Genomic DNA, 22,073 nt, shown 5'->3' on the forward strand with positions numbered 1-22,073 from the left:
CCATAACTTCCTGGGATTTATACATTAGATGCTTCAAAAAAAAAATCAGATGAACAATCATGTATCATCAAATTCTTAGGGGGGGAAAAACCATTCTGAACCCCCAGGTATATCTAGTTTGGATCTCACTAATTCCTCCATCTCTTCTTATGTCACCCTTAATCCTGTATTCACCATAAACCTACAGATCTATCTGAAAGGTTCCTTTGCATTGTCTTCCAAAAATGTACATATTATGAAAAGAAACCTCCCAGTCTCCTGGACCATGCAACCTCTTAGTGGTTTTTTAACAAAATCCAAACTCTGACATTTCCCAGTGCCAAACCTGTTGCACAGATCTGGCTGCTTTACAGACCTTTCCATTTACCACCAGAGGCATTCATTGTTTTTATTTCTTGAAAACTTTGGCTGCCAAAAGGTTCTGTTGAAAGCAGGGATGCAGACTTCCATTGCTGTGCTAGCTCTCCACTTTCAAACACTGATCACCCTTCGTTTATTTCTTAGCGGGTCAATGTGATGTCTGCTTTCAGTTCTGCTGGCTGGAGTATGTCCTGCCACAAATGGCTGAAAGGTTGTTGTTGTTTTTTTAATCAAATCAAACCTTTAATTACACTCCTTCACCAGCCGTTCTTCATAATCCTTTCTTTTTAAAGCGAAATAATATTTTTTGTCATCCAGAAAACTGTATATCATTGGGATTGTGCTTCTCCCACCCAATAAATGGAAATAAAAATGCTCAGCTTTTTCAGTGCCAGCATAACATCAACAGAGATTATTCCTTCAGTATGGATCAAATAATTATGGATTTACTGGTACTGGCCCAGCAATATTTACATTTTAAAAACCACATTTTTGGAACAAAATAAAGATCATGAACTGATCTTTAGCTTAAGAGAAAGAAGGACTAGGGGAGACATGATAGCATTGTTCCAATATCTCAGGGGTTGCCACAAAGAAGAGGGAGTCAAACTATTCTCCAAGGCACCTGAGGGTAGAACAAGAAGCAATGGGTGGAAACTAACCAAGGAGAGAAGCAACTTAGAACTGAGGAGAAATTTCCTGACAGTTAGAACAATTAATCAGTGGAACAGCTTGCCTCCAGAAGTTGTGAATGCCCCAACACTGGAAGTCTTTAAGAAGATGTTGGATCGCTATTTGTCTGAAACGGTATAGGGTTTCCTGCCTAGGCAGGAGGTTGGACTAGAAGACCTCCAAGGTCCCTTCCAACTCTACTATTGTATTGTATTGATTCCATTACAGTTACCTTGTTTTGAGTGGGGGAGGGGTTTGGGCAGGTAAACAATGTGCTGCTAAATTACAGTTACAATAACCTATTGAATCTCTTGATTTTCTATTAACAGCATTTGCCTCTCTAGCATGGACAATCTAAGCAAAAGTATAAAAATGAACCAGGCTTTTCTTTCTTCAGATAAAAGGGGTGTCAGTTGTTATCATTTCATTCCTTGGTTAAAAATATTGACATGTAAGTGCAGTCTGGTACCCTCAAAATGACCAGGCAGAATGGTACCTATTGAGCTGCACATATCTCAAATTCTGTAATATGATTTTTTTTTCAGATGAAAGCTGAGGAAATGGGATTGAGGCCTGGGGAGGTATTACCATTATAAGAACCAACTGAAGGAGAAAAACACTATTGTCAGCAGTTTGAAGAAAGCCATGTCAGGAAACAGAAACTTTGATTCAATATCCAGGATTACCCTCTGGGAGAAATTAAAATGCACCACTATCGATAAACGCCTCCTCTTCCTCATACAAAAATTGTATGCCAATTCCCCCTTGAAAGTGAGGTGCAATCCCCAAGGGAGTTTAACAGGTCCAGTAATGGTTCAAAAAGGTGTACGGCAGGGTTGCATCCTGTCCCACTCCCTCTTTAACTTCTATATTAATCCCCTGATTGATCTCTTACAGAACCCTGATTTCCATCCTCCTAACCTAGCACAACACAAAATTCCAATTCTCTTATATGCCGATGATGCCGCAATTATTTCACAAACCCCTATAGGACTGAAGAGAGCAATTAGGGCAACACTCAGCTATTGCAAGCAAAACAAACTGGTCCTTAACTTTGATAAATCAAAAACTTTACTTTGCATGCCCTCGCCCCTCCCTTGCCCATTTTTGGCTTCCAGGTTGGTGCAGGAGGCCTTCCTTGCCCAAAATGGGGTGTGAGGGGCACACACATGTACGAACCCCCAAAATGCAATCCAAGCACCCCCCACGCATGTGCCACCACCCACTCCCTCATATGCACACACGTGTCCCCCCACATGCGCCCCAGCCCCCATGCATGCAGAGACCTGAAGACCAGCTGGCCGGTGGGAGGCGCACGTGCATATGTGGTGAAGCTGGACTGGGGTGGCAGCTGAGATGCCACAAAGAAGGCTCTGCATGACACCTGTGGCACAGGTGCCATAGATTCGCCATCACAGCCGTATTGCATCCACTCCTTCCCATTAGCCAAAGATTGCTGAAAAATATTACTGTAAAAGGTAAAAGAGAAAAGGAGAAAAGCTTTAAACAAGAGACATCTGATGACCTCAAGTCAGGAGGAAAACCTCTCAGGAGGAACGTTTCTCAAGCTCTGCAGTCGAGGAAGAAAGTTCCCAAACAAGCAAGCAAGAGAACCCGCTTAATTTGTTCAGACTTTCAACCAGTGCTTTAAAGTCCCTTGACAGACCTATATTCAGACCTATACTGACATTAAGTATTATCAAGAAGCAAAGAGTTGTCAGACATTTTTTAAAAAATGTTTACTTGGTTAGTCACTAGGAAGGCCACAGAGACCCATTTAGTCCTGGTTGTTCTTTCTTTGTCTTTCATCCACAAAGGTGAGTCATCTTACAAAGGGAGCAAATGTTCTGTAATCAGGGCCTTGGTGAGTCAGGCATAGCCAGGAACTCAAGTAGAGAAAGTACAGGAGCTTGAGGAAGACTGAAATATATCAACCGCTCCCAAAGGGTACGTATATGAAGCTTACATAGCTTTCACTGATCATGGTTGTCTCTGAGCTTACTTGTTTCCTTGCAGACATGACTTTACCCAAACTAGGTAACATCATTGGTGCTAGTAAAGAGTGTGGTTTGCTCTTAGTTTATATTCTAGTGTTGGTGGGAGTGGTCTTGGAAGCTTTTTTGTTGGACTGTTTATTATTACCTTCTTTGGCAGTTCCTTGATTTGGGGTATTGTTTACTTCTTGATTTCCTGATTTCTTAGTCTCAGTTTTTCCTTTATCGGTACCATGTATGAGGGTTCTTTTTTTCCCCTGCTGGAAAGCATCTCAATTCTCTCATATGTTATTCTAATAAGTTGATATTGCTGGAAAATACATTATACGAGAATATCAAGACATTCCTACATACCTTCATACCATGATTCTGTTTGCAGATTGCAGGCTCAGATGGATTCTTCTATACTTATGCAATCGAGTCCCAGTTCGGAGACACTACAATTTACCGTATAGTAGTAATAGAACACGGGCTTTAGTCCTCACATCAGAATATCTGTCTGAAAATGGGGAAAACCAAGAAGTGGAGGCCATCCTGATCTAAAAGGATGGAGACTTTGACTCAGTCTATAGCAACTCTCTTTATCTCTGGTCACCATTCTGCCAATCTGGACACAAGATAGCAAACTGCCTGAAGTTGCACAACAGGTTCATTCAAAACCTCACACAACATGCTAAAGGCTATTGTATTCATACAACATATGAAATTAACTTTAATAATTGTTAAGAGTTTTGTGTACAAACCCAAACCGCTGTATGTAAATAATTATTTACTGTGCAAACCCAGAAAATGGGTTTATTCAGAGAACTTAACCACTGGAAGCAGATTGAGGAGCACAATGTCTCAGCCACTCTCCTTCTGCTTCTTACTGAACTACCTACTTAGCATTCTTGGATTAATCGAAGTTATGGTCAGTCTTTTCTAGCCTTCTCCATATATCTCTGTTACTCATCCTGTTCCTCCTCTTTTGCTTTTCTCTTCAGTGGTGGGATTCAAATATTTTTTACTACTGGTTCTGTGGGCATGGCTTTGTGGGCATAGCAGGTGAAGGATATTGCAAAATCCCCATTCCCTCCCCACTCCTGGGGGGAGGTTACTGCAAAATCCCCATTCCCTCCCTACCCCACTAACCTGCTTTCCAGCTCTATTCTCCTGTTCAGGGCAACAAAAGAAGATCAGCTGGGAGGCTGGGAGACAGCAAAGCTGGGGCCAGCCTCTTAGCTGGTTCTTCAAACTACTCAAAATTTCTGCTACTGGTTCTCCAGAATCTGTCAGAACTGGTTGAATACCACCTTGGTTTCTCTTCCTTCAGAAGACGTTGCAACCTCAACGTAGAGGAAGACATTCCTAGCTTATAGCTGTAAAAGAAGTTGCCTTCCTATTGTTGATCAATACTTAGTAACAAAGGCCTAAGACAGATGTAGGCTGCAATTAAACAATTAAAATCCCATAAAGAAACTGGGGCATAGATGTACCACAAACAAATCTGAGTGATGACTTCATAAGATGTTAGTTGCTTAGGCAGATCTCTGCTGTTTAAAAAATGTATTAAGACATTATGTGAAAATAGGCAAGTCTGTTATTTAAAAAATCTAAGCCCACATTCCAAAAGATACTGAATGCATGCATGGGCTACATACCTAGTTCTCAGTTTCAAAATGAATGATTGTAACTATTTTTTGGGAAGGTTTATTTGGATATGACAATGTACATGGTCACGACTTCCTCTGTTGTTCCTGTAATACGATATCAAAATTCCTACTGGAAGTGGTGACAAGCCCTAAGATTTATTCTCATGTCACAATAATCCAAAGACTGCCAACACTGCAAAAAGAAATTAACCAAAGCTTTTGCCACTGCACCAAACTTTAAACTGGAAGTAATATTATCTGATTTGTGTCTGTTGAGAAAAACGGGGCTTCCCATATCACTTTCAAAATCTGGCTAAGAAAACAACAAAAATAGCAACAGCAGAAAACTTTAAAATGAGTTAGTTTTGTAACCCCTGCCATTAATAACATTGCTTGGAAACTAGTGACCAAACAGTTCAATGTGATCACCAATTAATATTGAGTTTATTTTGTGGTGGATCTTGGAAATATGCATAAGTTGTTTGCTTGTTTCACTTCTCATCACAGCCAACACACATGAAGTCTCTCCTTTGCTTTCCTGTATTTCCTGCCGTCTTCGCTATTATAAGTTATGGTGGGGGAGCTCTATTTATAGTACAAGGAAAGGAAAAAGCACTTCTGGAGGCAGGAAAAGCAACCAAGGAAAGAATCAAAGGAAGTGGGGCTGCCATTTTACCAAACAATTTGGAAAGCATTGAGCTTCGAAACTCACAAGTGTTATCATTGTTGCTAAGAATATGAACTGAGCACAATTCCTTTGTTTGTCCTCCAGAAGTATTCAAAAGGGCAGCCTGAGCGAGAAGGATAACGGAATGAAGAAATCCTAATTTAATCAGGGTACTGAGAGCAAAAAAAAAAATCTGGAGCAGAAAAAGGGGGTGCGTAGGTAGGTAATGCACACACAGAGGTAAAGTATGCAGTCTACATTTTTATTTATTTCTTAGAGGTGCAAATAACGTTGTCTGTCTTCAGAGTTCTGCTTCCCTAAACTCACTGCCCCATCTCTGTGTCTATTACTTTGATTGGCTGGATCGATGGGAATTGTACTTTGGCATGTGAAAACTAAACGTGGTGGGGACATTGAATGTCAAGTGGAAGAAACTGGGATGCCAATACAGGTGCTGTGTAAGAGACAAAAGGAGATGGTAACAAATCGAAGAAAGGTGAAGCGTGACAATATCTCACGCACGTGTTCTTGAATAACTCATGTTTACATTACAAAAAAAGTACACTTGTGTTTAGTTTGTGGCAAATATCGTAGTAATTGTATGAGTGGAATGTGATCTAAATGCCTGCTCTTACAAGGGCTGATCTTGTTGCTAAAAGCAGCTGGAGATCATTTAGCGACACATCTGCAAGATCTCCTGATGTCTTCTCACTTTGACTGGTCTGGGGAAACTTTGTAATTGCACGGATTTTGTTGACTTGCTTTCATGGATTCAGAACTTTCATTGAGACATAGTGGTGGCTGTGAGTGTGGGCTGTGATTCACAGCAGCCTATGCCTCAACAAATGTGTTAGGCTTTAAAATGGTCCAAAACTTTGTTGTTGTTGTTACAGCTTTTTTGGTTTCTACTATTCTCCTGAACCATTTAGAACATAATTTGGTAGAAAAGAAACTATAAATAAACTGATGGTGATGAATACTATCAAGATCGAGTAGCTGTATTTGTTTGAAGAAGCAGTGTTGAAACAATGGCAAATATGCTTAGTTTGCAGGGGCAGTTTATTCTTTGTGTTGGTAGAAAGTATCAGTGGTGTAGTTGCCTCTGGTCCGAGATCTGAAAAGTACCAGCTGCCCTCTTCATTCTCAACTAGCACTCTAATTTCAATAGCTAACTTAAAGATCCAGGGTGACTTTTTTCCAGCCTCTTGTGTCTTGGGGGACGGAGTATAATGGCAGTCACAACTGCACAATGAAAGTCCATCCTTTTTCAGTGTATTAACCTTTGTTGAGCTCCACTCCACCGCAAATGTTCATGCTGCCTTATCCATCCGTATATTTCTTTTATTGTCCCTCTTCCCGGTCACTGCCCCCCCGATAATGAGAAGATGACAAAGTCTACTATAACACATTTTTTAAAACCATAAGGCTCCCTTTGGCCATATCAGGAGAAGAAGGGGACTCCAGTACATCTAGGGATGTCTATATAAATCAACCTTCTTCATGTGCTGGGTGTAATATGAAGGTAAAGTCATGATGGAAGAATTATGCTACCAGAGCATATTTCTACTATGATAAGATTAAATATAAGGCCTTCTGTCTATTCTGCTTAATGAAATACATTTTGGGAGAAGCTTTGTTTTGCCTGTAAGAAAAACAAATGTGAAGGTATCTCTGGAAGTTAAAAGTTGAAGAGGCATATTATTGTTCAGCAGGTATTTTTAAAAGTTAGAGTTATGTACAAAATTACAGAGAGTCACATGATAGTTGCATGTACGTATAACGAAATAAAAGTGTGTAAATAGGAAGTAGTATAAATTAATAAGATGAGAACATGGGAATATTTGAACCTCTGCTAGACTGAGTCAAACAGTTATCTAGGTTTGCAAGCATATACATGCAACGGGGGCGGAGGGGCATTTTTTGTGCCTGCAAGAGCCTCCATGATAGGCTCCCTATCTGATACATTTTGATTATGTTATTTTAATTTTTGAAAATAAATGAAAAGCAGGCACATTGCAAAGCAAAGTTCCAAATCATACAGTCTTACAGTACATTGCAAAAAAATGCCTCTCTCTTGTGAATACAGATGTAAAATTGATCCAAAAATAGTTAAAAACTAGAACATAAACCCTGAAATGTGTTTTTTTAAATTATTATTTTAGTGGTGGAAAGTAGCAACTGGGATTATTAAGAGAGCAGGTAGCAGGAAGTGGCCTCACCACTTTAGTTCTGGTGAAGTGAATGATATTTTGGGGACTGACTATATTTCCTGCAGTCTTTTTTTGAAAACACTCATAACATTATCATCATATTTTGGGACTCAAGGTATTACACTTTAATCCTAGAATGGAAGAGTGCTTGGGGATGCCTTCTAGATGTCTTTTGGATGAAATGGATTACAGCTTCCAAAATTTGCAGCCAGTTCTTCTTTCCCATAAAGCAAAGATATTACCGGTAGGTTGCAGAAAGCTGATTTGTCCATTGCTTTCTGAGGTACAGGTGTGAATAGAGGGAAGCAAAAACAACTTTCTAATGGAAGCCCTCACAGACATACAGTATAGGATTGAGAAAGAACTACACAACCACAATAATGTTGTTTGTTCCAAGAATTTGGTCGGCTTGCATTCCACAAATAGTGCAGCATTCCTCAAAGACAGATCTCTGAGCTGCAGTGCTAATTGGTTTTGGAAACTTAGAGGGTTTTTAAGGTCATATGAAGGATTATATGGCAGGAGTTTGGTCAGTCAAAACAGAACAGATTTTCTAAAAAGAAAAAAAATCTCAGCATTTGGCTGCCTTCTTCCTTGGATCCCTGCTGATAGGTTTCAGCTGACGGAAGAGAAGAACTGTTGGGTTTGTTCACTCATGATGTGCATCTTGTCTTGTGCCTGACTCATGACATTAAATGTAAGATTGCACAGGCAGTAGAACAATAACAAAGATTAAGATAGATCCTCAAACCGTATCTAATGTTATTGCCCTTCTTGGCTGAATCATGTGGCTAAAACAGTTCTGTTCGTGGCTTGTTGCTGCCATTTATTGTGTTATCTATGGGCAAAAGAGGCTTGCTTTGGCCCCAACAGTCCATTCCAATACATATTTCATGATGCAGCTTTGCCCTTCCAATTGTGGTAGAGACCTGTTTCATCTGTCATTGGAAAATCATGATTTCGGTGATGGGAGTATCTGCATAGACTTCTCTGCTAGAGAAACACTAATGGAGCAATGGGGATATGGGCATCCAGGGGCAAGGAGAGCAACTGTCATTGCATTCACATTGATGTCATCACACCTTTGATATAAATTATGTCATTTGCAAATTTTATAATTTGTGCCTTGTACAGTGATGTCGTAAGGCACTTGTCATCATTGTGGTTTGTGCCCATGCCTATGGTGGTGGTCAGCTACTTCATGGTGGCTTGCTCTTAAATCCCTTTAAGTAGGGATTAAAACTGCCTGCTCTCTATGGCCCTTTGGGATTACTTGTTGCTTGACTGAAAAAACTGAACAGCTTAATTGTGAAAACAAAAGCACATTTTTTTCATGATTGTTAGCATATACATGATTCTGCAATCTGATTACATCCACACAAGGTCGTAGTGTATTTCAACTATCTACAACTCTGGGAATTGTAGTTCAATGCATCTGGTAAGTACTTGGACCAGCAAAAATACATTTTACAATAACAGGCGATATCTACTACATTCTCCTAGAACTTCTCATTCCAGTTTACAGATCAAGAATTCATACTAGCATGAATGCCCACGTGGCACATGAACTGATGAACTCAGTGCTTCTCCACACAGAAGTGGCTCACTCATCTAGAGTTAAGGTGGTGTGGGCCACCCTCTTCCTTCCTGAGGATATTTTTGTCCTCAATCCCACACTCTCCATCCTCTCTTTCTCTCTCCCCCTCCCCCCTTCAGCAAACATATACTTGTCAGTCTCCTTTCCTTTCAAACACTTCCTTCCTCAAGTGATGGCTGCTCAGTGTTGGACAGTGGGTCCAATTCACTCCTTCTGATTTTGAAAGGGTTGATTGGGCCAGTGGAGAACAAGCTCCCCACCTTTCTCAAAGGGTAGGAAACTATGTCCAGTAGTGAGCACCATTCTCTTTCTGTTAAGGTCCACCTTCCTCTGACCATGCAAGGTTTTTTTTCTCCATTAGTTTACTCAGAGATCTTTGGTAAAGGTTTTATTTGCTGCTCTTTGTTTCAAATTCTGTGGGTGAAGAGCCTCCAACTACAGATCCAATCTATGATTGATTTCCCATCAGCATTTCTTACCTACTATTACACTTGGGATCCATCTTTCTGTGGCTGAAGTATAAAACCTTTCTAACTCGGTTAAATGTCTACTGTCTCGATCTTTATTGGCAATGCATCACCCACCTAATGGCCCAAAGAAGGCCTGTTGAATATGCCAGGTGCTGCAGCATCATAGACTTTCAGAGCTTTTTCTTTGACTTGCCCTGCAAAGCAATAAAGGGGAATATTTATCGTTCATAGTTGAAATGAAGAATCCTTGGGGCTCTTCTGAACTTGCCTGTTTTCTTGCAGATGTTTCATTATCCAAACTAGGAAACACCATCAGTGCTAGTCCTGACAACCAAACAACCAAGCTCAGAGAGCACCAAGGGCCCCTGCTCTGCCATGCTAGTAGATGATACTACCTGATTAATTCTGAGAGGAGATATAGTCCCCTGCTCATATGCCAAATTCTCTAGCCCAGTTTACATGACTGGCAGGAGGAATACTCTTACCACTGTGCCTCACTGTGGCCTTATCTTCTGAGAGTGGATTTGGAGTCTACTGTAAGGAAAGTAGAAATGGATAGGGGAGATCGGGGGCGGGGGGTGTCTTAAAGGACTCTTCCCCAAAGAACTAGCCTAGCCTCTTGGGATATCAATGTTGTATTTATATAGCTATTAGCAACAGTAATACAAACATTTCACACATTTTCTTAATAATGTATGCAACTTAAAGAATGGCAAAAAGGATTTCTCAGTTGCATCTGTACATCAGTGTCATTTTTCCCCATAAGGTTTTTTATTTTTCATTTTCATAACATATAATCACATGCATACTATTACATAGCCAACATCGTATTGTATTATTAAATGTTTACATCAATTCATCTTACCATCAACTCCCCAAGAGAAAAAGAAAAAAAAAACCCAGTTATTGGCTCTTCTGCTCTCCATACACTATATTTGTGCGTTCACTTTCTTCTCCCTCTCTCATCCCCCTCCCCATCTCCTTTCTTCTCTCTGTCCCCCTTCCCTTCTCCACTTCCCCTTCCTCTCTCCTACTCCTCTCTCCCCTTCCCACTCCTCATTTCTCTCCTCCTCTTCCCCCTCCTACCCTCTCTCCTATCCCTCTCTCCTTCCCTTACCTCTCTCCTTTCCTTCCCACGCTTCATCTCATTTGCTTGGTGTATTTCAGCTTCTGAGCAAGCTCCATTTTTATGTTGATGGTATTTATAGTTCCTTTTCAATATATACATTTAATTTTAAACATATATTCTCCTCCTTTAAAAAAAAGAAAAATAGAACAAAAAAGTATACATACAGTATATAGTTATTGTACTTTAAAAACAAAAAACCCCAGCCTAATTTTGGTCAAGATGTAGACCTGGTTACAATTCTCAGCTATCCTCATCGTTATCTTTATATAATTATACATCCTTACGCGCCCCCCAATTTGTGATTCTGCCTTTAAGTCTCAATAGCTTCCCATTATAAGTATATTTCATGTTCCCGCTCTAATTTTTCCATGTCTTGGATTAGATTATCTTTAGATGTCTATGAATGGCAAACCTCACTGTTCAATATTCATTTCAATTCCCTTAATCTATTGTATAGAATAACAAACAGTAAACATCTCGCTTTATTTCATCATCTTAAAAGTTCTATGTTTAGCCATGTTTCATAAATTTTAACCCATGCTGAGTTGTCCTTTTGTTGTCGTTTCCAGTCAATTTGCCACTCAGTTTAATTATCATGTATAAAAGTGAATGGCAAACCTCTGCTTTACAACCTCCCCATGTCAGTTTCATATTTATCCACATTCCATATATTTTGGGCTTTGTTTAGTTGTCTTTCCATTATTACATTCAACCAGTTAGCAACTTCATTTTATTATGTTTTTCACAGCCTTCCCACATCAATATCAATATCATATTTATCCATATTCCATATATTTCAACCTTTGCTTAATTATCTTTCCATTATTACATTCAATCAATTAGCAACTCCATTTTATTGTCGTATTTAGAAATAAAACCCTTATCTTAGTTTTATATTGTCCCACATAAAAATTTCTGGTTGTCTAATTTTTTTCTAGTAAGTCTTTTGTCCCACTTCTCTGCTCCTGCCCTCTCCCTTCTCTTTGCTTTGGCACATCCACTCTCCCCAACTTTCCCCAGGTCACTACCAAAAGGATGTTTTTTATTTCTCTTTGTTGGGGCAAAACCTCCCCCTTCCATTTCCCTTATGCCACTAACAGCCTCAACCTCTTTTGTCTGCCTTTTGTTTCTCTCTGTTTCTACTCCTTCATTATCTTGCCCCCCTTGCCCCTCTTCTTCTTTGAATTCTTCTTTAGATATCTGCTTCTCTGGGTTCAAAATTCTATTTAGGCTTGATTTTAATGATTTATGCATATTTTTAAATAATTTCACGTAGTTGTTCAAATTCCCATCTTTCCATGATGTCCAGTTCCAAAGTTAGAATTAGCTATATGGTTATTTCAAAATTCTGGTCCACCTTAAGTTTGTTCACTTCCACTGCTGTAGGAAAGAATAATGGGACCCATCTTGGTCTTTTGTTCTTCCTTAATATCCAGTTCCAAGATTGCAGTTAGTTATACAAAGTCTTATTTTGAGGCTCTGGTCCACCCTAAGTTTTAGCTACTGTGGGACCAGAAGTGAAGCCGGGGCCATCTTAATCTTTTGCAGTAAAATAAGAAGATGAAGGAGGGAAGAAAAAAAAGGAAAAGAAAAAAATAGCATTTTCCAGTTCTTATCTCTGTAATAATTCTTCCCCCTGTCACCTTCTGTCTCCGATCAGCCACAGCTGCTTAAAACATATCAATTAGAACAAACTTATAAAGAGCTAGATTCGGGTACATGTCTCTTTTGCCTCCTGCTCTTGCAACTTCTGATTTATGGTAGTTGGTTAGTTAAAACTTCCCACACAGTTAAGGTTAGGTTATCCGTTATCAGAGAAAAAGAGATCAAAATATTTGGTTTCTATTTGATATCCGAGACCAAATTAGAGTTTATATTGAGTGGGTTCAGAAGAAGATGTGCTTTTTTCTTGATTATTTTAGCTGGAAGGAATTCAAACAAAGTAAAAATATTGGTTTCTGTTTAAAATCCAAAACCAAATTTAACATTTATAATTATGTGGGTTTGTAGCTGCTCTGCTTTCTGTTCTTCTGCTCGAAAGTGCAGACAAAGAACTTAAGGGGGCCTGGTGTTACTACCCTCCACCTTCCTTTCTTCCTTTTCTTTTGGGAAAAAAAAATCCCAATCTGACCATCAGTATTATTTATGTTCTCAAAATTTCTTTACCTTTTCCAGGTTTAATTTTTAGTTACGGGTTAGATAAATTCTCTTACCAGGTCTTTTATCTCTCCTGGTCTCCGCCTGTTCCAAACTTATTTTTACAAAAAAGCCAGCATCTTGTCAGCCATGAAGGCTGCCATCCCGACTCTGATTCATAGGCAAATCTCTAACCCACGAGAGATCTGTTGCTTCTCTCAGGATCTGATGAGACGCTGCTCTTCTTCTGATTCCAAAGAATCTTCGGAGATGGTTTGTCAGACAGGGTTCATGTGAGACTCTTAGGAGCCCACATTTCCCACATCTGTCCAGCTGGAGAACTTCCTGTCGAATCGCTGTACATCAGTGTCTTTCTTATGGTGATAGGTTGTACGCTGCACTGGAGCAGAAGCAATGTGAACATAAAGAGCATTTTCTTCTACGTCTCTAATATTATCAATGTGGAATTTTAATTATGGTGCACTTCAGGAACTGTGGGCCCACCTGACCGAGGGAAGAATGTAAGCTCTTTTCCTAGTTTAATTGTGCAGGCCGGAGATACACACTAAATCTTTTTACCTCTCAAAGCATTTGTATCATCTAGTCTGTTTAGGAAAATCCTCAAAATGATGATTAAATGAATTCCATACAGGTCACAAGACGCAGAGATGGCATGAGTAGCATTTCACATGGGCATTGATGTTGCTCTCCTGGCAGCCACTTGTCACCAAAGGCTGTGTTCCTGGAAGCATGGCAACAGTTTGAGGAAGGCTGAATTAGACACGACAGAGATGAAGTAGGTCAATAAGTAGGATAGATATTGTAAATTGAAACAGAGTCTTCAGAAATGTCCCCACTTTGGATATGAATATATGAGTGGCTGGTGGCCATGCTGGAGAAAGAAAATAATGTGATGGCGAACCTTTTCAGCACCAAGTGTTGTGCGGAAATGTCATGCATGCACACACACACACACACTTATTGGGGCCATGCTCCAGAAAAGCTGAACTTCCAAGTTTTAGTGCACATGCGCACCCAACAATTAGCTGGCCGGCCCAAATGGGTAGGCCGGTTTTCAGCACTGCCGCACGTATGAAGGGATTGTGCTCCGGAAAAGCTGAACTTCTGGGTTCTGGCATGTGTGCACACCCAACAATCAGCTGGCTGGCGCTTGCGCACACTGGTTTTCAGCACTGGTGTGCGAGCTAAAGACAGCTGATTGTCACATGTATAGGCAGACCAGAAACCCAGAAGACAAACAGGCAAGGCCACACGTGCCAGGTGGCATGGCTTTGTGTGCCAACTTGGGCATGCATGCCATAGGTTCACCATCACGGACCTACACTAATCCTGTTGAGTGAAATTGTGGTGCATATAAACCATACACGCTGAAAGGAATTCTGCCTTCATGAGGTCATTCAAATTATTGAAAGAAAAGCTTCAGGAAACGTATTAGTGCAAACAAAGTGTTCTCTTTACAGTGTTAGATCAGCCCCATTCTTCCTGAATTTCTATATTTTCTCCTTTAAAGCCAACTCCTGTGAAGGTTTTGCACAGAGCAGGCCCTTCATTAAATGAAAAGTATGGTGGTTAGTGTGCTGGTCTGAAGGCCCATCCATACAGGCTCTGTGCCCTGCTACAGAAATAGTCTGCCCCTGTACTATCTTCTACATGTGTACTGCTGCCGAACTGATGTATCTCTGGTTCATTTGCAATAGAGCTCAAATGATAGGGAAAAAAATAAATGGAAAGTTTACTATGTTGGGCAAGCTGGTTTCCCACTGGTCAGAACTCTACCTCTTCCTGCCTCCTGGACTCTGTGGACTATTTTTTGTTCCCCACCTCCACTGGTATCCCACTCCTGCTATCAGTCTATAGACATGTTTCTTCCCCCCCCCCCCCCGGTACATAGCAATGTGGAACCATGATTAGATAGTCCAGGACTATACAAATAGTGAAAACAAAAAGTATAGCTATCTCTGTACTTGCAAGCATGGATGGGATTCGTTTCCTTTCCAAGTATTTACCTCGCACTTTCAATCTGATTAAGTGGAGCCCTTATACAAGCTATACAGTAATAGAGGAACAGTGTGGAAGGAAGAGAGTAGGGAGAACTTGAACATTGGGCACTATCTAATAAAATGAAATTCAATGGTGAAAAGAGTAAGGTTCTACATTTAGGCAAGAAAAATGAAATGCACAGGTACAATATAAGTGGTACCTTGCTCAACAGTAGTAACTGTGAAAGGGATCTTAGGGTCCTAGTGGACAACCATTTAAACATGAGCCAGCAGTGTGCAGCAGCTGCCAAAAAATCCAACACAGTTCTAGGCTGCATAAATAGAGGGACAGAATCAAGATCACATCAAGTGTTAATACCACTTTATAATGCCTTGGTAAGACCACACTTGGGAATACTGCATTCAGTTTTGGTCGCCACGATGTAGAAAAGATGTGGAGACTCTAGAAAGAGTGCAGAGAAGAGCAGCAAAGATGATTAGGGGACTGGAGACTAAAACATATGAAGAATTGTTGCAGGAACTGGGTATGTATAGTTTAATGAAAAGGACTAGGGGAGATATGATAGCAGTGTTCTAATATCTCAGGGGTTGCCACAAAGAAGAGAGAGTCAAACTATTCTCCAAGGCACCTGAGTGTAGAACAAGAAGCAATGGTGGAAACTAATCAAGGAGAGAAGCAACCTAGAACTGAGGAGAAGCTGCTGCTGACTATCTTCTTCCCCCCCCCCCACCCCACTGCCATTTCTAAGGAAGTTGCTTCCTCAGGCAGCAGCTGGGCAATCAACTCTCTTCTCCTCTTCTGACCAATTAGATCATCTGGAATCAAGGAAAGGGTCAGAAGAAGTCCAATCAAATGATGGCATCTTCAGAAGTCCTGGCATTGGGACTCAGTTCTTCTCCTGCGTTCCTTATGGGGCGAGGAGAAAGCATCCATGTAGCTGTCCCTCTGCCCTCAATCTCTGCCACCTGCAGGAGCGGCTTGACAGAACTGTCTTACCATTGGAGGAGTTATTTGAGAAGTTTACTGAAGAAGTGTGGGGAAAGACGAGGCTTGACGCACTGTGGAACGTCCAACTCTATTTTATTAACAAATATCAACAGCAAGCAATACAGGAGAGAAGCCCCGTTCCTTAGCCTGACAGCTATTTATACGAAGAGCTGTCAGGCCGAAGGACCAATCAGGAAAGCGGAACAGCCCGCCTTCAGCCATGCTGCGCCTGATTGGCTCAGGCGCAGCATGGCTGTTGCTGGCTGACAACAGAGGGAATCCCCGGTCGTATGTCGGGGAGGAAAGGAATATAACACTCCTTCCCCCCTAGCGAGGACGCATGCGTGACAGCGGAGCATGCGTAGTCGCTAAGATAGGCTGGGCGGCGCCGGACACGCCCAGAACGCCTCAGAACTGGGCAGATCGCCGGAGGAGGAGGTGGTGTCCGTGGGAGCTCCTCCCTGAAGGGAGTGGAGCTCCGGGCGCCATCTTGAAGGCCTATCTCAGACGGAGGTGGAGGCGGAGACTCAGGAGCAGGTAGGCAGGGCCGGGGTGGCGCGGCCGCTGGCGGGCTTGAGACAGGGAATTTTGAATTGCAACTAGGGACAGGCTGGCCTGATTGAGGGAAGGCCAATATCGGGTGCAATGGAGGAGCTGGTAGCCCAACGGGGGCTGGGACGATGGAGGGCTGTGGAAAGCGGAAGGCGCCTGGAACAGTCTCTGTCGAAACTTCTTGCGGCCTGGGCAACGGCCACGGCGGGGGAATCGGGTGCGGCGCCAACCCCAGGGCCTCTGGTGGAATTGTCGAGGCCGACCTTGCGGGGTTGTTGTGTGGATCCGAAGGTTCGCGACGCCTTAATTGATCCACGTGGCGGCGCCAGTCTGCACCGTCGGCGGTCCGGACCCTGTAAGAGCAGGGGCCGGTTACAGAAGTGACGGTGGCAGGCACCCACTTAAAATCCCCGGAGAAGGCCCTTGCCCACACTGGATCGCCCTCACGGAAGGAACGGGGAGGGGGTCCCAGGTTGCTCGGCTGTGCCTCAGAATAGGTTGGGTGCAACCTATCTAAGGTGGTCCGCAGGCGCCGGCCCATCAGCAGCTCAGCAGGGGTTTTCCCTGTCAGTGGACACGGGGTGGAATGCTGAACCAGTAGGTAAGCAGCCACCCTCGTGGGCCAGTCGCCCTTGTCCATTCGTCCAAGGGCGTCCTTGGCCGAGCGGACAGCGCGTTCCGCCCGGCCATTGCTGGCCGGATGATAGGGAGCGACTGGGGCGTGCCGGATGCCCTGGGAGGCCAGGAACTCCTGGAACACGGTGGACGCGAACTGAGGCCCATTGTCCGACACAACGACGTCTGGCAAGCCGTGGGTGGCAAACAGGCGCGTGAGTGCTCGGACAGTGGCCTCCGCTGTGGTGGAGGACATGAGGATGAGCTCCACCCAGCGCGAGTAGGCGTCCACCACGATCAGGAAAACCTGGCCTCGGAAGGGCCCAGCGAAATCCAGATGGAGGCGTGACCATGGGCCGCGAGGAATCTCCCACTCCCGCGGCGGGGCCGCCGGAGGCGCTGGACGGGAGACCTGGCAGGTCGAGCACCTGGCAACCCAGGTAGCTATCTCGTCGTCCAGACGGGGCCACCAGACATAGCTGCGCGCCAACGCCTTCATGCGCGCTATGCCAGGGTGGCCCTCATGGAGGCGAGACAGCACCTGTTCACGCAGTGTGGGTGGAATGATCACCCTGTCCCCCCACAGGAGGCACCCACTGTGAAGGGACAGCTCTAACTGCCTGGCCTTGTAGGGGCGGTGGTCGTCGGACACCGGCCCCCCAGGCCACCCCCGCAGAACCCAGGTCATCACCTGGGAGAGGGTGGGGTCGGCCAGAGACGCTGCCGCCACATCGCCCGCAGAGAGCGGCAAGGCGAGGTCTGCAATGGCCAAAACAGACAGGCAAGGCACTGTCTGAGGGTTGGAGACGGGCAAGGGGCAGCGGCTGAGGGCATCAGCGTGCCCCAGCTGCTTGCCAGGGCGGTAGACCAGGGCATACGAGTATGCCGCTAGGAACTCCACCCAACGTGTCATCCGGGGTGACAGAATGGGAGGGGTCGGACGGTCACCGGCCAGAAGCCCAAGGAGCGGCTTGTGGTCAGTGAAGAGCGTGAAATGCCGTCCGTAAAGATACTCGTGGAACTTTTTAACCCCGGACACGGCAGCCAGAGCCTCCTTGTCGATCTGGCTGTAGTTCCTCTCCGCTGGAGAGAGTGTCCGGGAATAAAAAGCTATGGGGGCTTCCGAGCCGTTGGGGAGGACGTGGCTCAGGACAGCCCCCAAACCCACGGGGGAGGCGTCACACGCTAGAGTCAGGGGCATCCTGTCACTATATTGGACTAGGACTGCCTCTGACGTCAGCATGTCTTTGACAGCCGCGAACGCATGCGCTTCGCGGCTGCCCCAGCGCCAGGCTGCCGATCGGTCGAGCAACCGATGCAGCGGCTCGGCTAGTGACGCCTTGTGTGGTAAAAATGGCGCGTAGAAATTTAAAAGCCCCAAGAACGACTGCAGCTCCGCCTTAGAGGCTGCGACTTTTGCAGGGGTGGGGTGGATTCCGTGGGCATCTATGGAGAAGCCGAGGAAATCCACTTTAGGCACAGCAAATGAACATTTGCTGCGCTTTAATTTGAGACCCGCGCCCCTAAAACGGTCGAGGACCTTCCCCAGTACTTCGAGGAGTCCTGAGCGGCTGGATGCAGCGATCAGGACATCGTCGAAATAGGGTACAACGCCAGGGAGCCCATGGAGCAAACGCTCCATGAGGCTCTGGAAGATCCCCGGGGCCACAGAAACGCCGAATTGGAGGCGGCGGCAACGGAAAGCCCCTCGGTGGATGACGATAGTCTGCGCAGCCGCCGCTTCGTCATCCACCGGGAGCTGCTGGTAGGCCTGCGCCATATCCAGTTTCGCGAAAATACAGCCCTGCCCCAGGGAGTGGAGCAGGTGCTGTACGACAGGGACTGGATAGGGGTTTGCCTGAAGGGCCAAATTGATGGTGGATTTAAAATCGGCGCAGAGGCGTATGGAACCGTCGGCCTTCACAGGGACCACTATTGGGGTCTCCCAACGCGAGTAGTCAACAGGCTCCAATACGCCCTGCGCCAACAAGCGGTCAATCTCCTCATCAACTTTGGCCCTTAAGGCAAAAGGCACCCTGCGGGCCTTCAGCCTAATGGGAGCAACCTGGGGATCTAAGTTAAGAGAGATGGGGGTGCCCTTGTATAGTCCCAGCTGGCCGTCAAAGACGTCCGCGTAGGCGGAGATGACAGCAGCTACGTCAGGGGGCGTGTCTGAGATGGAGTGCACCCCCTGCACGGAGAGACCAAGGGCGGGGAACCAATCTAGCCCCAGTAATGCGGGGAGGGGCTTCTCAACCACTAGGACTGGCAGGCAACCCGAAAACCCCCCGTATTCAACCCTGACCGTATAGCAGCCCAGGGTTGGGATAAGTGACCCCTGATAGTCCCTTAGGGCCACGGGGCTAGCAGACAATTGGCGTTTAAGGACGCCGGGGCACAGTTTTTGAAAGTCTGCCCAGGCAATTATGGAGCGGGACGAGCCGGAGTCCACCTCCATGACGCAAGGCGCGCCCTCAATGAGGACTGACGCCTTGATTCTGTCCGCACCTGCGGAGGCCTGGTAGATCGCCTCAGCAGGGGCGGCTGCTGGGCCTGGCTCCACGGTGTAGCAGCTGGCTTTCGAGCGCGGCTGGCGGCGGGGCTGCTGCTGCGGTCCTGCTGTCATCTGCTGGCCTGTGGCTCCCTGGGGTGGTGGTGGTGGTAGCACAGCTCGGCAAACTTGGGCCAGGTGCCCTTTTTTTGAACACCGGCGGCAGATGGATGCCCGGAATGGGCAGGCGGACCGGTCGTGGCTGCCCCCGCAGCCAAGGCAGGTTGTCAAAGTCTGGCGCGGAGGTCGCGGATTGCGGCGTCTCTGCAATTCTGCCAGGCGAGCCACGAGCTCTTCCTCTTCTTCAGCCGGGCTCGGTATGGGCACCAGCTGATCAATGAGGCAGGTATGCGCTGGGGAAGATGGAACCGGGTGGCGGTCCATCTCAGCGACGGATTGCTCAGACAACTCCACCGCCCGTGCCTCAGCGACCGCCTCAGCCAGGGTGATTTCTGGCCGAGCCAGGAGACGCCTCCTCAGCCGGCGGTCCCTGATCCCGCTGACGAATTGTTCCACCAGGTTGTCCTCCAAGTCTGGGAACTCGCAGGGTATAGCTGTGGTCCGCAAGGACTGGAGGAACTGGCTGACGTCTTCGTGCGGCTTCTGGACGCACTGACGGAAAGCGTACCGCCTGGTAATTTTCGATGGGGTCGGGGCGTAATGTCCCTTCAGCTTGGCCATCAGCGTGTCCCAGTCGAGGTCGTGGACTGGCATAGGGGCTGCCAACGCCCGGGCGGCGTTGAACATCGGGGTTCCGCAGCTACTGAGGAAGAAGCTGCACTTCTCCTCCATCGGGATACCCCTTTTCCCGTTGGCTCGCAGGAAACACTCGAAGCGTTCCAAAAATCCCGTCCATCCTTCTCCCTCGGTTCCGAAGGGAGCGAACGGAGGAAGCGAAGACATAGCGGCTTGGAGTTGTGCGGCTCGGGGAGCTAAACTCAAGCGGCTGTGTGAAGAGGTTGGGCTCCGTCAGGGTCGTCACCTCAGGAGTATCCCACCTTCGTCGCCAGTGAAGAAGTGTGGGGAAAGACGAGGCTTGACGCACTGTGGAACGTCCAACTCTATTTTATTAACAAATATCAACAGCAAGCAATACAGGAGAGAAGCCCCGTTCCTTAGCCTGACAGCTATTTATACGAAGAGCTGTCAGGCCGAAGGACCAATCAGGAAAGCGGAACAGCCCGCCTTCAGCCATGCTGCGCCTGATTGGCTCAGGCGCAGCATGGCTGTTGCTGGCTGACAACAGAGGGAATCCCCGGTCGTATGTCGGGGAGGAAAGGAATATAACACTTACCTTGGGTTCCAGAGAATCTTACTTTAAACACTGGAGAGTTTGGTAATAAAAATATGAATATGTGGTTATTTCGCCATTACGGGTATTGAAAGATCCTTAAAAGTAACAAGGGAAGAATATGTTTGGAGGCAAGATATTCCCTTCATAGCAACTGCTCAGAGGTGTGAGTTGTTTTGCAAACTGTTTAAGCAAATGCACACAAGTTACAGATGTGCAATCCTCAATATTCCAACATTCCCAGAAAAACTGCCCAATTCTTAGTTTACTGTTAGAAGTTTCTGGGTCTGATTGTAATCCAGTCCTATTCTAAGCAAGCTTCATATGCCCTCTACTTTGTATTTTAATAGTGTTTTTTTAACATCTACAACTGCATATAAACAAGATAAAATAAAATAATTCATACACTACAATAGATGTAGTGAATGAGGAATTACTAGAAATGTTTTGGAGAACAGATTAAGGAGTTTTTGTTACTCCAAGATTTATTTAGGGGTCAGGATGTTTACAAGGTGACAATTGTTGTTCTTTCTCTTTGTCAACTACAGCTAAACTTTTATTGGCTTCCTATATGGTGCTGCCTACTAGAAACAGGAGAATTAAGATGATTACCCTACAGAAATTACAGTAGTAATGATTAGTATCACATTTTTCATGAGTAATTGAGGTTGGGAAACAATATGATGTGGAGAGATGAGCTAAGAAACCCAGGTTCGAATCCACCTTCAGCTAAGGAATCTCACTGAGTCACCTTGAGTGAATCTCTGTCTCTCAACTCGGTCTTCCTTGTGGGCAGAGTCATCTGCAGAAAAAACCTTCAGAGAAAATAGTGAAAGCAGGATTTGCCATTGTGATGCACGCAGTGCCACTATGTTGTGACATTAATGATGTATGAAAGTTTGTGTTGCTATGTTTTAACACTGTTGTTATGGTTTTGATAAAAGTGCCAATCCTGTGATGTAGAGGTGTGCTTGAAAGAAATATGCAGGAACCGTTAGCTCAGCAAAAGCAACAAAAATATTTTTGAAGGCCAGAACAATAAGTTAACATTTGGAAGCAGCTCAGAGCAGATGCCTCCAGGAGGAGGGGAGGAGGAGGAGGAGGAGGAGGAGGAGGAGGAGGAGGAGGAGGAGGAGGAGGAGGAGGAGGAGGAGGAGGAGGAGGAGGAGGAGGAGGAGGAGGAGGAGGA

General features: G+C 45.0%; 1 protein-coding gene across 1 annotated transcript in view; it reads left to right on the forward strand.

The window, feature by feature from the left end:
- Positions 1–5,369: 5,369 nt before the first annotated feature.
- RASGRP3 (RAS guanyl releasing protein 3) overlaps positions 5,370–22,073 on the forward strand; it is a 77,753-nt gene continuing 61,049 nt past the window's right edge. Inside the window, exon 1 of the mRNA XM_081945268.1 lies at positions 5,370–5,543. The gene's annotated coding sequence lies outside the window, so the exon portion shown is untranslated. The remainder of the gene's footprint in view (positions 5,544–22,073) is intronic.

The sequence above is a fragment of the Natrix helvetica genome, assembly GCF_964273705.1.
Source record: "Natrix helvetica genome assembly, chromosome: 2".
Classification (NCBI taxonomy): domain Eukaryota; kingdom Metazoa; phylum Chordata; class Lepidosauria; order Squamata; family Natricidae; genus Natrix; species Natrix helvetica.